Here is a 16,509-nt window from a genome sequence, read left to right on the forward strand (position 1 = left end):
ACACTGGAGCTTCCTGACCCCCTCTTCCGTGCACACAACCCCTCCTAGCTTAGTGTCATCTGCAAATATGGAGATATTACATCCAATCCCCTCATCCAGATCATTAATGTAAATTTTGAACAGCTGGGGTCCCAGTACAAATCCCTGTGGTACCCCACTGGTCACCACCTGCCACTCAGAAAATGAGCCATTTATCCCAACGCTCTGTCTTCTACCTGCCAGCCAGTTCTCAATCCACATCAATACTTTTCCCCCAATCCCACGAGCCTTGATTTTGGAAGCCAGTCATTTATGCGGGACCTTATCGAAGGCCTTTTGGAAGTCCAGGTACACCACATCCACTGGCTCTCCCCCATCTATTTTACCTGTCACCATCTCAAAGAATTCTAATAGATTTGTCAAGCACAATTTACCTTTTGTAAATCCATGTTGACTCCGTCCAATCCCTTCTCTGCTAGTCATATGCTCCGCTATTACATCCTTAATAATGGATTCCATCATTTTGCCCACTACTGATGTAAGGCTCACCGGCTGATAATTCCCCGCTTTTTCTCTACCCCCCTTTTTAAATAGTGGGGTAACATTAGCTGCCCTCCAATCCATGGGTACTGATCCTGGGTCTATCGAGTTCTGGAAAATAATTCTTAAAGCATCTGCTATCTGAATGGCCACTTCCTTGAGTACCCTAGGATGTAGATTATCAGGCCTTTGGGATTTATCTGCCTTCAACCCCATCAATTTCCCCAAGACCATGTCCTTAGAGATACTGATTTCTTTCAGTTGCTCCCTTGCATTAGTCTCTATGTTTCCCAACATCCTTGGGAGGTTATTTGTATCCTCTCTTGTAAAAACATGAACTGATCCTGAATCTATAGAACAATGTGTCCACAATTTCTAGTATGGAGTGGAAAAAGTAGGTTGAAAACCATTGATTTAAAGGGACTATCAATTATTTATTGGATGTTTGAAATTGCATCTGCCTGCAGAAGGAAAAGTGAACATTGTTGAGTTCTCCATTTAACATTTGTTGCAAGTCAGGATTCAAAGCGGTGGTATTTCTCTTGAATTGAAGAATGAGTGAAGGGCACACTGAGCAGGTTATATCACTGGAAGAACAATGGAGAGGTATGCTCTCAGCAGCCAAGGTTATCTTTCCTGAAAATAAGCAAAGACAATGTATGAGGAATCTATGTTTCAAGGAAGATTCTCCTGCCATATTTTCAAATGCAACCTCTGAACAGAACAAAGAATGTATTTCTACTGACTATCAACATGACTATGATGTATCTTGCTCCTTCCAGCCTGGAGCTAAAAGTCATAGTCAGAAAGTAATAGTCCTTCACAGCACAGAAACAGATCAGTTGGCCCAACTTGTCCAGTTGGCCAACCAAGTTGTCTACAAAAGCAAGTATATTTTGCTTGGTTTGGTACCTATCCTTCCAAACTTTTCAAATCTTGTACTTGTCTAAATATCTCTTAAATATTACAGTTGAAACTGCCTCTACCACTTCCTCTGCCAACAGATATACACCACCTTCTATGTGAAAAAAGGTGCCCTGCAGGTCTCTTAAATCTTTCCCCTCTAAACACAAATAAGGCAAAAAAAGATTATGAGGATTTACCTTATCTATGCTTCTTATAATTTTATAAACTGCCATGAGATTCACCAACCCTGCTCGGTGGCCTCAGCTCCAGGGAAGTCTCAGCTTATACTGCCTCTCCTTGTAATTCAAGCCTGTCAAATGGTAATATTTGGAAGCATTCAGTGTTGCATGAGGAAGGTTATAAAGTTTCTCAATCCAAAGGGAAAATCTAAATTTCATGCTTTCTTGGAAGAGATGGATAGTTCAAGAGAACAGACATGTATCACAGTTGCAGTGTCAACATCAGTTAAGGGTACCTTTGACTATATTTACTTCACCTTTTAACAGCAACAGGTCAATTCTACCATGCACCAGAAGCAATAGCATTTCTATCCCCTCTACATCCTTCTGGCATGATGTCAGATTTGTGGCCCGAAATGTGAAATTAATAACACCATCTCCACATGCTTTACCAGTTGAACATCTTGTGTCTTTATTTTCCTGCTTCCCTTATTTCATCATCCTGCACCTTCCACCTCCAGTGCATACCATTTGACTTCCAGTCAGGTTAATACATATCATGCATATTCATTATCATGACATCCCTCCATATCAATAGCATTTTTCTGCCTTCTGAACCAACAAAACAACTTCAAATTCAAAACAAAAACAACTTCAAATTCCCTCTTCACAAAATGTAACATAAACATGTTATAACCAAATGTAATATAATAGCTCAACTGTTCTTCTGTAATTATACTAATACAATGCTCACCTCATATGCAAAATGTAAACATTTAAATTTATACACCTCACATGTTTAAATTCCAATACTTTTGTTTTTTTTTCATTTAATAAAATACCAAATAGTCGACTAAACAAAAATGCAATTCATACAGCACTCATACATGTACTTTATGATGTATTGATCAAATCGCTGTCCAAATGTTCCCATTATCATTTCTCTTCCTTGGTGAGTAACATTACTGCGCTTCATTGAAACTCATTCCAACTATCACAAACTTTTACTTTCATGATAATGCGGGCATGATTAGAAATATGGCACAAAATCTTCATATCGCTTAGGTGGTTTCCTGTCCCGTCTTGGCCTTCCTGCAATGCTATTGTCGCAACTTGGTTGTTCACCCTCAGCACCGGAAACACTGCTCGCTTTGGCCTCTGGTGTTTCCGGTACTCCGGCCACTTCATCGGGAATGCTGGTAACTACCTCTGGAACATCATCTGGTCCCTCAGGTTGAGCATCTCGTATTGGACTTCCAACCACTTCACTCGGTGTCGCTCTGGAGTGGTACTTTTTTTTTTTACACCAGACACATGTCTTTTGTACAGGACTCCACCTGGAGACTTGACTGTTATCATACTGCCACTTCTGGATACAATCGTGCAGGGTTGAAGGTAATAAGGTGTGTCTAGCTTACCACCACTCTCTTGCCTCACAAGAACATTATCTCCAGGCATGATGTCTGAGTACCTGGCCCCACGTCTTGAGTCTGCATCCAGCTTTGCTGCTCCCTTCTTTTCAGCATCGTGGTTCCTCATCTCCTGGTCGTCCCTGATTACCTTTATTTCGGGCATTTTTGTGCGGATTTTCCTCCCAAAAAGTACTTCTGCTGGACTTTTTCCTGTGGTTCCATGAAGCGTTGCCCGATAGACAGCTACATAGGATAGCAATGCTTCTCTCCAGTTCTGTCCTTCTGCATGAGCAATCCGTAATCATTTTTCGATGGACTGATTTTGTCTCTCTACTTCCCCATTGGCTTGCGGCCATTTAGGAGTTACTTTATGATGGTGGATACCTGTGGTCCTCATGTATTCAGCAAATGTCCCTGAAATGAACTGTGGACTATTGTCAGAGTATAGCGTAACAGGCAATCCATATCTCGCAAAGATCTCTGCCAATGCTTGTATTGTTTTTTCAGTGGTCGTTGACCTCATCACAGAGTACTCATAGTATCTGCTGTAGTAATCTACCACTACCATGATTGACTCACCAGTTGGTAAAGGTCCAAGAAAATCAACAGCTACATCGATCCACAGTCCTGTCGTGAGTTGCGTACCCCAGATCGGCTCTGGATGATTACTCCTATTTGTGAGTTGACACCCATGGCAGGTTTCAGCATGATGCTGAAACAAGCCATGAAAGACCTCAACAATGAAGACGCTGTTTTCATCCGGTACCGCAAGGATGGCAGTCTCTTCAATCTGAGGCGCCTGCAAGCTCACACCAAGACACAAGAGCAACTTGTCCGTGAACTACTCTTTGCAGATGATGCTGCTTTAATTGCCCATTCAGAGCCAGCTCTTCAGCGCTTGACGTTCTGTTTTGCGGAAACTGCCAAAATGTTTGGCCTGGAAGTCAGCCTGAAGAAAACTGAGGTCCTCCATCAGCCAGCTCCCCACCATGACTACCACATCTCCATCGGGCACACAAAACTCAAAATGGTCTACTAGTTTACCTATCTCAGCTGCACCATTTCATCGGTTGCAAGGATCAACAATGAGATAGACAACAGACTCGCCAAGGCAAATAGCGCCTTTGGAAGACTACACAAAAGAGTCTGGAAAAACAACCAACTGAAAAACCTCACAAAGATTAGCGTATACAGAGCCGTTGTCATACCCACACTCCTGTTTGGCTCCGAATCATGGGTCCTTTACCGGCATCACCTACGGCTCCTAGAACGCTTCCACCAGCGTTATCTCCGCTCCATCCTCAACATTCATTGGAGCGACTTCATCTCCAACATCGAAGAACTCGAGATGTCAGAGGCCGACAGCATCGAGTCCACGCTGCTGAAAATCCAACTGCGCTGGGTAGGTCACGTCTCCAGAATGGAGGACTATCACCTTCCCAAGATCATGTTATATGGCGAGCTCTCCACTGGCCACCGAGACAGAGGTGCACCAAAGAAGAGGTACAAGGACTGCCTAAAGAAATCTCTTGGTGCCTGCCCCATTGACCACCGCCATTGGGCTGATATCGCCTCAAACCGTGCATCTTGACGCCTCACAATTCGGCGGGCAGCAACCTCCTTTGAAGAAGATGGCAGAGCCCACCTCACTGTCAAAAGACAAAGGAGGAAAAACCTAACACCCAACCCCAACCAACCAATTTTCCCCTGCAACCACTGCAACAGTGTCTGCCTGTCCCTCATCGGACTTGTCAGCCACAAACGAGCCTGCAGCTGACATGGACATTACCCCTCCATAAATCTTCGTCCGCAAAGACAAGCCAAAGAAGAACATCCTTCTGGCATGTGACCAAATGCAATTAATCATATTAGTCAATGAGTGTGATATCACACTAGCATTACTATGTATGAACTCTGCAGCAGCTTTAAGCTGTGAATATAACTGTAGGAGGATGTGAAAAGAAAAAGAATGTTAGATGTCAATCCTGATGAAGAAGATGGTAAGAAGAACTAGCAGTGGGCTAAGGCTATTGACACAATTCATAAGAAATGGCATTTGAAGAATTATCCACTGACCACTAATCTTAAGCACACACCTGAGATTATTGAACTTCTTGCATTTCTGCATACCATTCATTACAACTTCATTCCCAGCATAGTTCATGTGGCTAGTTACTTGGGTTGGCTTTTAATTAAGAGGCTGGAGCTTACCCTAGCTTCTTTTGAGTACATGTTTTCCCTACTACTTTCCACTTCCTCCATCCATGTCTCAAATGTAACATCTAAAAACCTTGAAGGCTACTCTCTCCATATTGTGCCAGTATTTGATGTCAAAATCACTTCCAATATAGACCTTATTGATTGCCCCAGACAAAGTGCATTTCCATTTTAAGAGGTGGCATGCACTGTTCCCCTCTATGATATTCGCCAACTCTGCAATTGCAGACAGTCAACAGTTTTGTTAATTTGTTGCCTACAGATTTCTTTACAATTAGCAATCAGATGTAACTTAATATGGAACCTGTATTATATACAATTGTTTTGGATGAATCAAGTATTGTTATCTAATTTCAGCTCCCCACACATTTTATTTATTATATATTGAGTCAAATCCAGCACACTGAAGGCAGACAAATGTTTTACATGTCATAGGTGTATTTAAATAAGGGTTTGACGAAAGCAGTGGCTTTCAAACTTTTTCTTTTCATTCACTTGACACCTTAAGTAATCCATATGCCAGAGGTGCCTTGTGATTAGTAAGGGATTACTTAAGGTTGTATGTGAGAGGAAAGAAAACATTTAAAAACTACTGGACTAAAGGGACAGTTTTGACACTTTCATTTAGCCAAATCTTGTGATCCTTTCCCCAGAACAGAAATCATTAAAGTAAAGGGATAGAAACTAATAGAGCTGATAGATATCCCTAAGAATCCTGATTCAGTCAATAGATTCCATTATCATAATTATGTAAAGCAATGTCTTGAGAGAACAGGTCTGTTTTAACTATTGGTTGGGCCTAATACCTGCTCCAAAACAAAGAGCAGGTAATTCCAGATCAGTAGGAGGAAGAATGATGTATTATTTTGGATGAGTCAGAGATCTCCATTTATATTCAAACATTTGTAATAAAGCAAGAGTGACTCCATAATTTCAGGGATATTATATTTATTTTTGCATTTCAATGACATTAAATCATTAAATTACAGTTCACAGTTTAACACCGCATGTTTTGTATTCCCCTTGTTTTCTATTAAATGTAATTAGAGTTCCTAGTCATTAATGAATATTGTTTAAAGATTAAAACCTTGTTTTATTCCTGATACTCTTTACAAGCACATAAATAAATAGCACAGGTTCTGAAACATCCAGGGCTGTTGATATTTTTCAACTTTGTCATTTAATATTTATAAATAAATCCACTATAATTCCACTTGTTACAATAGTTACAACAAAATATAACATTTTGGAGTGTGTATGATGAGGAATGTCTTCATTCTTCTTTCTGGATAAATATTATTTTGTCAAATGAATTTTGTACACTAAAAATTAGACCAAAACAAATCAATAAAGACCTATAAGTACTTTATTTAATGGTGTAAAATTAGTCTTTAGCAATAGCATTTGAAAGCAATAGCAGCTTGTTTAACACATCAACCTATTTTCATTATTATTGAAATAACTGGAGAAGGAAACTGGCACAGCATAACACTGGCTGCCAAGTCAGTGTCATGCATTTTATGTGGTAGCTGAAGGCATGTTTCACACCCACTGAATCCATTAAACACTTGCCTGTCACATTGAGCACTGCCACATCACATGGTTCAATGTCACGATTCCAGATGGACTGTGCTGGTAGATATTCTCTGCCCAGTCACTGATCTATTTCAGCTCATTTTACTTTCTATGCTCAGAGTACACACAGAGAGTCAGATTAAACTTTTTTTCCCCTAAAATTATTGCAAATAAAAGGACTCTGAACAGATTGCTTTCCCTAGATTGTGGCATTTCCAAGAGTTCAGTGAGTTACAAAACATTCTTGTGCCACCAAAGGATCTCACTCTTAATCATCAGAAAAGCCTCTCATTCCCTAAATATGCAGATAATTGTTTAATTCCTTGTTAATAATTTGTAAATATTTTTGAGTGTAGCAGTGAAAAACTTCATAGATTTTAACAATGAGCTGGGTCATTGCTGTGGATCAAAGAGTTCCATTGGAGTTTCATGCGTGGAGCTTGTTTTGACTCACCATGTCATTGATGTGTTATGGGCCCAGAGGACCCCAAAATCCAGCAGCAATAGAAATTCACCAAGACAAATGTTTCTTTTAATTTCCTTTAAACATAAAAACAGGATCAAACTTTAACTTATTACTATTAACTTAATTTAACTCCCTTCTAATTCTAAGCGCACATGTATGTAACGTGTATGAAAGTTCAGAAAAGTTCTTTAATTCATAGTCCAATCTCACATCTCATTCCTCCAAGTTCACTAGTTGCAGACAATTCTTATACTATGCACATAATTAAACATTTATAACTTTCACCATGCTTTAGTGTTTGAAAGGTAAATGGTTACTGCTCAGGAAGGTTCTTGTCAGTTTTCAGAGAGAAATTTGTTGCTCATTGGACACAAACTGATCAACCACATCAGTGTCTTGCTGAAGAAATTTTCCCCATCGGGTTTTTTCAGATGATAACCTCTTTCTTTCAGGTCATCACAGAGTTCATTTTAGTTTTGCTTATTTCAAGTGAAAATTATACTGTCAGAAATGAAACTTCTCACACATGAGTCTCTTTAAAACTGATGACACGACAAGCTTTATTTACAAGTCTGCAGAGTTGGACTCAACTGGTTTCTCACCAGTTAAGCCCCGATACATACAGTGCATTGATTTTTATACCTTTATTATTTGCCCTTCCCCTTCTTATTAATACTGTTTTAATTGGTTAGTATTACAAAAACATTCTAAGTATAACTGCATTATTAATTATCACGTTCGTTACGTACGCTGTGAACTCTACATTCACTGAATTCTGTTTCTCACACTTCTTATCAATCCTTTGTCTCCTGCATGTCTCTCACTATGACCATGAAAAGATAGGTTTAAAAAAACATATTCAGCAGCTCCTTCTGTCCTTGACTGCTAGTAAACTCTCTGTCCGTTCTGGCTTCCCTATTTATGATTAATCATCACATTTTAACTTAAGTCTTTTTAACCTAAATTCTCTATATCACAATCCACCCCTTTCTCTCTTTAAAATGTGTTGAATATATGTATAGATATGAATGGGGATTTTAAGCTAGGGAAGATAAATGTTTTATGATACATTAATCTCACGCTGAAATAAAAGTCTTACAGGGTCTCCCATCCCCCCTGGTTGCATAGCTTGTTCGACCATGGAAATTACCAGGCTGCGTAGACAGGGAATAATACAGGGCAAAATAAGTAGGAGGAATAAAATACCTCCGATGACCCACAAGAAGGTACGCCACCAGGTTCCTCCAAACCATTTGTCCATCCAATTAAATTGTGGGAAAGGATGCCAGGTTTGAACCGGTACATGGGACAATGTACGAATATTATCAGCGATTTTACGAACGGCTTTTCCATTATCATCAATCTGTAAGCAGCAGTTAGTCAAATTAAGTTTGCCACATACACCTCCTTCCGTGGCTAGGAGATAGTCTAGGGCTAGACGGTTCTGATATATAGCAGAGCGCATTTGACCTTGCTGGGATGCAAGTATATGCAGGGCTATAGCTGTTTGATTTGTAACAATTTCAAGCACTGCTTGTAAGCGAATTATGCGATTTAACATATATATAGGAGTACGATAACCCCAAGATCCATCTTGAGCCCATGTAGCGGGACCATAATATTGAATTATGCACTCTGGAGGCCAATCATCTCTCCATTCTCCCAAATGTACCGTGGTAGAGCGGGGTTCACGATGTAATGTATCAAAGACCTTCACGCCTAATTTATGACCGTGATCGTGGGGTAGAAGGAAAAATTCTGGGCGGATTATTCCTAGGAAACAAGTTCCACTCCATTGTGAGGGAAGACGAGTATAAGCTTTATTACCACATACCCAGAATAATCCATTTGGGGATACTCCATACCCCCTTTCCCAAACTCTTTTAAGAACAGGATTTGATTGGTATGGTCCTGTGATGGTGGAAGTGGTACAATTCCAAAACTGAATACTGCTATTAGACAGGGGTAGGCAATTAGTTTTAAAAACAGTAGATAAGAACCAAGTCTGAGGTTTAGGAAACCAAGTGAAAACACCAGGCGAAATGCGAATCCATACAGCCTTGCAGGGACTTTCTCCTACTGGGTATTTGCCAGCTCGTGAGAGACAATAAAAACCAGAGGGGACGTTAGAGAGAGACCAGGTTTCTCTTGATCTCGTTCGGTTAGTTGTCCAAATGCGGGAAATCATGGTCAATGAATTGAGAGGTTCTCCCCACCAAGGCCATTGTTCTGACATCCGTGGACCCCCACAGACCCAACAATTAGTTACATTAAAAGTTCCTGCAATTTTAGTTGCCAGATCTACAAAAAGGTTATCTCCCCCAATTGCATTACTGAAACTTACATGGTTATTTGGATGGACTCTAACTAAGTCCGGCTGTCTTAAAGGGACAGGCAATTTCAAGTGTGGAGTGTAACTTTTCATTGGAACAGTACGTTGGTGTATGCAAAACCAGAGTCCATCAGGGCATGGTGGGCTTGAGTCACCTTTCCAACCGTTAAGAGGGAAAGGAGTGGTATTAGGAATCTGTATATAATGACCCATATTATTTCCTTCTTTTTCCACACAAGGGGTATATGGATGTTGGGTGGTATTTTCTGCCCAGCATTTCTCAGGAACTGAGGTATGGGAAATGAAATTACCTTCCTTTCTTCCCCAAATGTGGTCCTGAAACAGGACCACTGTATCTCTGCATTTCTTACATTTCACACCTGATAAAGACATAGGCAAACTAAGAAAAATCAAAGAACATAACAATAACATTGTGAATTAAGTCTTTTTGCGAAATCGTAAGGTAAGAGGTTTTTCTCCAGGAATACAAGTCCAATCTGAGTTCGTATCAGGGTCCTGTGGCGCCTCTACAGGTCCCTTAAATCTGGATGCGTGTGTCCACCCCTTCTCTCTCGTTCGTGCTGCAGCTTCTGTAGTTAAGAGAACTTGGTATGGACCTTCCCACTGGGGCTGGAGTCTTGATAAGAATCCAGTCTCCTGGTTCCACTTTGTGTAAAGAAAAGTCTAGAGGCGGTGTTTGTGCCAATAGTCCTCTCTTTCGTAAATCTGTAAGAGAGCGTGACAGTGCCTGTAAATAGTTCCTAACAAATATATCCCCTTCCCCCAAGGTGGGACACCCCTCAACTGTACTCCAGAAGGGAAGCCCAAACATCATTTCATAAGGGGACAGCCCTACATCTTTTCGTGGGGCAGTACGAATTCTTAATAAGGCTAGGGGCAGACACTTTATCCAAGGCATTTTAGTTTCCACCATTAACTTTGTCAATTGGATTTTTAGTGTTCCATTCATATCCTTCTCCCAGCGGAGTATCGCAAAGGTCTTCTCGGGTCTTGGTCTGAAGATCTGTCAACTCGACACAGTCATGCTCCACCTCTTTCTCTGTTTCACTGCCGTATAAAAATTGAGCTGGGTTGCAGCTATTAATTTTTGCAAACTGTAAATCTTCTCCAACCATTAAAATGGTTTCATACTTTAATATGCGAGAATCAGTCAGCCATCGATGGGCAGTTTGTGTTAATAAAACACTCACAGAATGGGAGGTGTACACAGTCATCTTTCCTCCAAAAGTAAGTTTACGTGCTTCCTCTACCAACAGAGCAGCAGCCGCTACTCCCTGGATACACGTCGGCCATCCGCGAGACACTGGGTCCATCATTTTGGAAAGGAAAGCTACTGGGTGTCGCTGACCGCCTTTTTCCTGTGTTAAAACTCCCACAGCTGTTCCTTGGTTATGAGTGACAAATAGCTGGAAGGGCTGTTTTAAAGAGGGCAGAGTGAGCACTGGGGCTCGTGTTAGGCGATGTTTCAAGTCCTCGAACCATCCCTCCTCCTCCTGGGTCCATTTCAATGGATAGTCATTTTCATTTGTCAGTTTATCATACATAAACTTCACCAAAGCTGAGTAATCCTCTATCCATAACCTACAGTATCCTAAGAGTCCCAGGAATTGTCTTATTTCCTTCTTATTACGGGGTAAAGGCATTCTAGTGATTCCCGCAATTCGTTCAGGGGTAATCCGTTTCTGTCCTTTACTTATCTGGTGTCCCAGATATATCACAGTTTTCTCAACAAACTGTAACTTGTTTCTGGACACTCGTAGACCCTTTTTCCCCAGATAATTCAAGAGTCTAATGGTCTCTCTCCTCATTTCTTGTTCCTTGGGTCCTGATAATAGTAAATCATCCACATACTGCATTAGTTGGGAATCATCAGATTGTGGATAGTCCATCAGGATTTGTTCTAGCATTTGTCCAAACAGGTTTGGAGATTCAGTGAACCCTTGGGGCAATACAGTCCACCGAAACTGTCTCCGTCTACCTGTCCATGGATTTTCCCATTCAAACGCAAACATATCTCTACTTTCCTCTTCTAATGGACATGTCCAGAAGGCATCCTTCAAGTCGATAACACTAAACCACTCATGGTCTGGGGGAATCCGACTCATAATAGTATAGGGATTAGGCACCACTGGGTGGCGGGTCTGAACAATAGCATTCAAACTTCTTAGATCCTGAACTAGGCGATAGGATCCATCTGACTTTTTTACTGGGAGTATAGGGGTGTTATAAGGTGACATGCATTCTTCTAATAGTCCGTCTCGTATTAAAGTCTCAATTACCGGCTGTAGCCCTTTTCTCCCTTCCAAAGAAATAGGATACTGACGTTTCCTTACCGGCTGATGACCTGGTATTAATGTGACATGTAAAGGTGGGATGTCCAGACCTCCTCGATTTCCCTCCTTATACCAGACTCTCTCGTCAATCTGCCGTTCATCCTCTTCCTTTAAAGCGCAGAGGTGGACTCGCACTTCTCCGTCCACAGGGAGAGCACCCAAACCTAGGAGAGCCTGTAAGTCCCTTCCTAGGAGGCTAAATCCAGCCGAAGGTAATAACAAGAGGTCTTGTACCCCTTCTCTTTCTTCCAGTTTCACTGTTACTTGGGGAATTATTGATACCATTCTGGGAGCCCCTTCTATCCCAGAAATTGTCAAATTACTTTTTATAGACTCAGTTCCGATTGGCACAGTTATTACACTACTTCGTTCCGCTCCTGTGTCCACCATAAACACCACCTCTTCTCCCTTGGGACCAATTTTTAGTTTTACCAGGGGTTCCCTCTTATATTTGGTCCCTAACATTTGGAACCCCTGACACCCCTAATCTTCTTCCATAAGTTCGAGGGCACGCAATTCCCTCTTGTATCGGGGGCATTCCCTCTTAAAGTGTCCTTCCTCATTGCAGTAATAGCACTTAACGAACCTCCGGGGTCTTCCCTCTCTTGGATATTTTGGATTGTTTAGAGGAAGGTTTTGTTTTCTTTCCCCTCTGGATTCAGCATTCATCTGTCGGATAGTCTGTACCATAACCTTTGTCGCCTTCTTTTGATCTTCTTCTTCTCTCTGCACATATACTTTTTGTGCCTTTTTTAACAGTTCACTTAGGGGTTTTTCACTCCAGTCCTCCTCCTTTTCTAGTTTCTTTCTAATGTCTTGCCATGATTTGGAAACAAATTCAATTCGAATAAGCTGTTCACCCATTGGTGTACTAGGGTCCACACCAGCATACTGTTGGACATTCTTTCTCACCCTCTCCAAAAAATCAGTAGGGGACTCGTCTTTCCCCTGGTGGTTCCCAAATGCCTTGGTAAAATTGTGACCCTTTGGCACAGCCTCCCGTATCCCTTTAATTGTCCACTCTCTATATTGTCTCATACTTGCCAATCCCTCGGGTGTTCGTTTGTCCCACCTGGGTTCATTTAAGGGATATTTTTGTTCATGGGGTCTAGGGTCCCCAGGTTGTTCATATTCCCACATGAGGAGGGCAGCCCGTCGAATCATCTGCCTCTCTTGGGGTGAAAATAATGTTCCCATTATTGCCTGCATCTCTTCCCACGTATATGTGTTTGGTCCCAAGAATTGGTCAAGCTGTTCAGCCAGTCCTATAGGATCTTCCAATAACTTTTTCATTTCTTTCTTAAATCCCCGCACCTCTGTACTAGTTAGGGGAACATTCACATATCCCGTTCCCCCTCCCGGTCCTCCCATAGGAACTTCTCTCAGGGGATTTAGGTTTATTGAAAACTTTGATGGTCCTGGACCAGTCTGGGATCTTGTCCAGGGTCGGTTTACCGGTGGAAGTTTAGGGTCCGACTCCCTTAATTCATCCTTTTTATCCCGGCCCCCTTCGGGGCAATCAGATTCATCACCTTTCCCCTCCGGTAATAAGCTTTCCTCGGGCGCAGTAGGCACCGGGGGAATATAAGGAGGGGGAAGGTTGTCCAGAGGTTCCCATTTCTTTTCTCCTGCCACTCTCAATTTAAAACATTCTGTTAAGGATCCTGGCCAGGGAACCCAACAAAATGCATATGCTGACTCTTCTTGATTCACCTTTGGTCTCGAATTTACATATATGTTTAATGCTTGTCTAACCCAATCCTCATCAGATCCAAATTTCGGCCACCAGACCGAGGAACCTTTAATAGGTTGTTTTGACCAAAGGAGACAATATTGGACCATCTTTTTCTTGTTTTTGTCCCGATATCTTTTACTATCCCAATTTTCAAACATTCTCCCCAAAGGGCTGTCAAGGGGTACTCCCAGGAATTGTCCTGAATTTTCAGACGAGCCCTTAGATTTTGATCCTCCCATTTTCCCACCTAGATCTGTTTATCGTTGTTGAGGACCCTCTCGCTCTGGACCCTACTCCCTTCCTCTCAGACGCCTCGTCGGAGGTGCTGTCCCTCCTTCGGTTACCGCTGAGGTTTTCCTGGGGTTGACCCCTCTCTTCTCGGCACTTCGTCGGAGGTGCTGTCCCTCCTTCGGTTACCGCCGAGGTTTCCCTGGGGTCTATCCTAGAGTCCCGCGACAGGGTCCTCACACAACGACAAAAGATCTATACTTAATCTATTCCGTTAGGTTTTTATCCAAACAGGTGTATCCCGTTACACCTGTTACCCAATCCCCACACCACAATCGTAAGTCGTCACTTACCGGTGTCTTCCCGGGGATTGAACTGTCACCCTTCTCCTCTCCGTCTTGTCGTGTCATCCTGTCCGGATACCACTCGCTCAAGCCGCCCGAAGCGACGAGCAAGGGACTAGGAGCCGCTGAACTCAGCGGGGTGCACCACCTCCGATGTCCCTCTTCTCGCCTCCCCTCACGGCCGGAGTGTAGATCCCGGACGAGCCCCCATTTGTCAGAAATGAAACTTCTCACACATGAGTCTCTTTAAAACTGATGACACGACAAGCTTTATTTACAAGTCTGCAGAGTTGGACTCAACTGGTTTCTCACCAGTTAAGCCCCGATACATACAGTGCATTTATTTTTATACCTTTATTATTTGCCCTTCCCCTTCTTATTAATACTGTTTTAATTGGTTAGTATTACAAAAACATTCTAAGTATAACTGCATTATTAATTATCACGTTCGTTACGTACGCTGTGAACTCTACATTCACTGAATTCTGTTTCTCACACTTCTTATCAATCCTTTGTCTCCTGCATGTCTCTCACTATGACCATGAAAAGATAGGTTTAAAAAAACATATTCAGCAGCTCCTTCTGTCCTTGACTGCTAGTAAACTCTCTGTCCGTTCTGGCTTCCCTATTTATGATTAATCATCACATTTTAACTTAAGTCTTTTTAACCTAAATTCTCTATATCACATATACAACCAGACATCTCCTCTTCGATGGACAACAAGGGCTTTGACCAGACTGAACTAAGAATTCACAAGCCGTCTTCAAATGGGGTTTTTCCACAAGCTTGCCAGCTTGTCCTGTTCCAGACCCAGCTGCTGCTGCTGAACTGTAGAACTGAATTCTCTCTCTCTCTCTCTCTCTCTCTCTCTCTCTCTCACTCAGAGCAAACCACATGATCCTCAGAACAGCCAACTGCACTCAGACTGTGGCACCGGAGGGGGGGTGGGGCAAGATAGTGTAGAGGACAGATGTGCAGTCCTAATCCTCCCCAGCAGTTTTTTTTTAAGTACCCGTGTTTAAACTTTAATTTAGGTATAAAAATGTTTTAATTTTGTTTTTAAGTATATCAGCTGTCTATAATGGTGATTAATATTAAAAAACCTAAGGTTTAACTACAGAAAAAAACTACTTTTTAAAAATGTTGAAGAACTGAGGCCTACCTGTCCAGCTGGAACCATGGAGCTGACGTCGGGAGCCTTCAAGCCACAGAGAACTCCAGCCAGGTTGAATATTATGCTGGTGCCAGTCTTCTCCTCGCAAGATGGCGCCAACTTGTTGAACAAATCGACCAATGACCCGCGCGTTTGCAAAGTTGGGCGCCCAGCCAATCTGATGGAACAAGGAGTCCTTGGGCCTGCGCTGCTGCTGGGGGAGTCGGGGAAGTGCAGGAAGGCACTGGAGACCACCCCTGTGCAGCCCCTTGCTCTGCTGGTCATGCGCAGTGCTTCCAGGGTCCACGATCTAATGGAATGTGTGTGGGCTGTGGGGGGTCCCCAAGAGGTGGTGCCCTGACATGGTTGGGGTGCCATCATCGGGTGTCCAAACCCATAGCCGCACGGGGAAAGTCTTGACAACAAGGGAACAAGAAGAGGACTTACCTTATACAGCTGGTTCACAGGAACAACTGGAGGAGGAGCTTGAAGAAGGTGGGTGTCAAAATGTGGCACTGGAATCCAGATTGAACTCTATTTTTACTGTGTTGTAAGGGATTGCTTGTAATATGGATACTATGTCTCATCAAATTATTCAAATGCGATCTACAATATCTGAAGATTTATCTACACTTAAGAGAGATGTTAATAAATGCCTTAATTCAGTAGATGTGGTACAGGAGAATTTTTTTTTAAATTGAGATAGCTTTTTCTGAATGTAAAGAGCAAGTTTAATGTAATAAAGAAAAAATAGAAAAAGTGGAAGATTCGTTCATGGATTTTGGGAATTCAGAAGAGAGAATTATTTAAAAAAAGATTCATTGGAAAATCAAAGCCGGAGAAATTACATTATTTTTACATTGTGGGCCTTCTGGAAGATATGGAAGGTGCGGATCCGATAATTTTTTTTAAGGATTGGATCCCTGAGATGTTAGGTAAAGAGTTCTTTCCGTGAGGTTTGGTACTGGAAAGAGCACATAAAGCGTTGAGGAGGAAACCGTTACCGGGTCAACCAACACGAGCAGTGTTAATTTGGTGCTTGAATTATCAGGATAGAGAAATGATTTTACGATTAGCGGCTCAGAAGG

The 16,509-nt window shown here is 42.0% G+C and overlaps 1 long non-coding RNA gene across 1 annotated transcript in view; it reads right to left on the reverse strand.

The window, feature by feature from the left end:
* Positions 1-932: 932 nt before the first annotated feature.
* The window catches only part of LOC138757517 (uncharacterized), a 74,789-nt gene continuing 59,212 nt past the window's right edge, over positions 933-16,509 (reverse strand). Inside the window, exon 5 of the long non-coding RNA XR_011353639.1 lies at positions 933-1,155. This is a non-coding gene — a long non-coding RNA (uncharacterized lncRNA). The remainder of the gene's footprint in view (positions 1,156-16,509) is intronic.

Source organism: Narcine bancroftii, chromosome 3 (genome assembly GCF_036971445.1).
Source record: "Narcine bancroftii isolate sNarBan1 chromosome 3, sNarBan1.hap1, whole genome shotgun sequence".
Lineage (NCBI taxonomy): Eukaryota > Metazoa > Chordata > Chondrichthyes > Torpediniformes > Narcinidae > Narcine > Narcine bancroftii.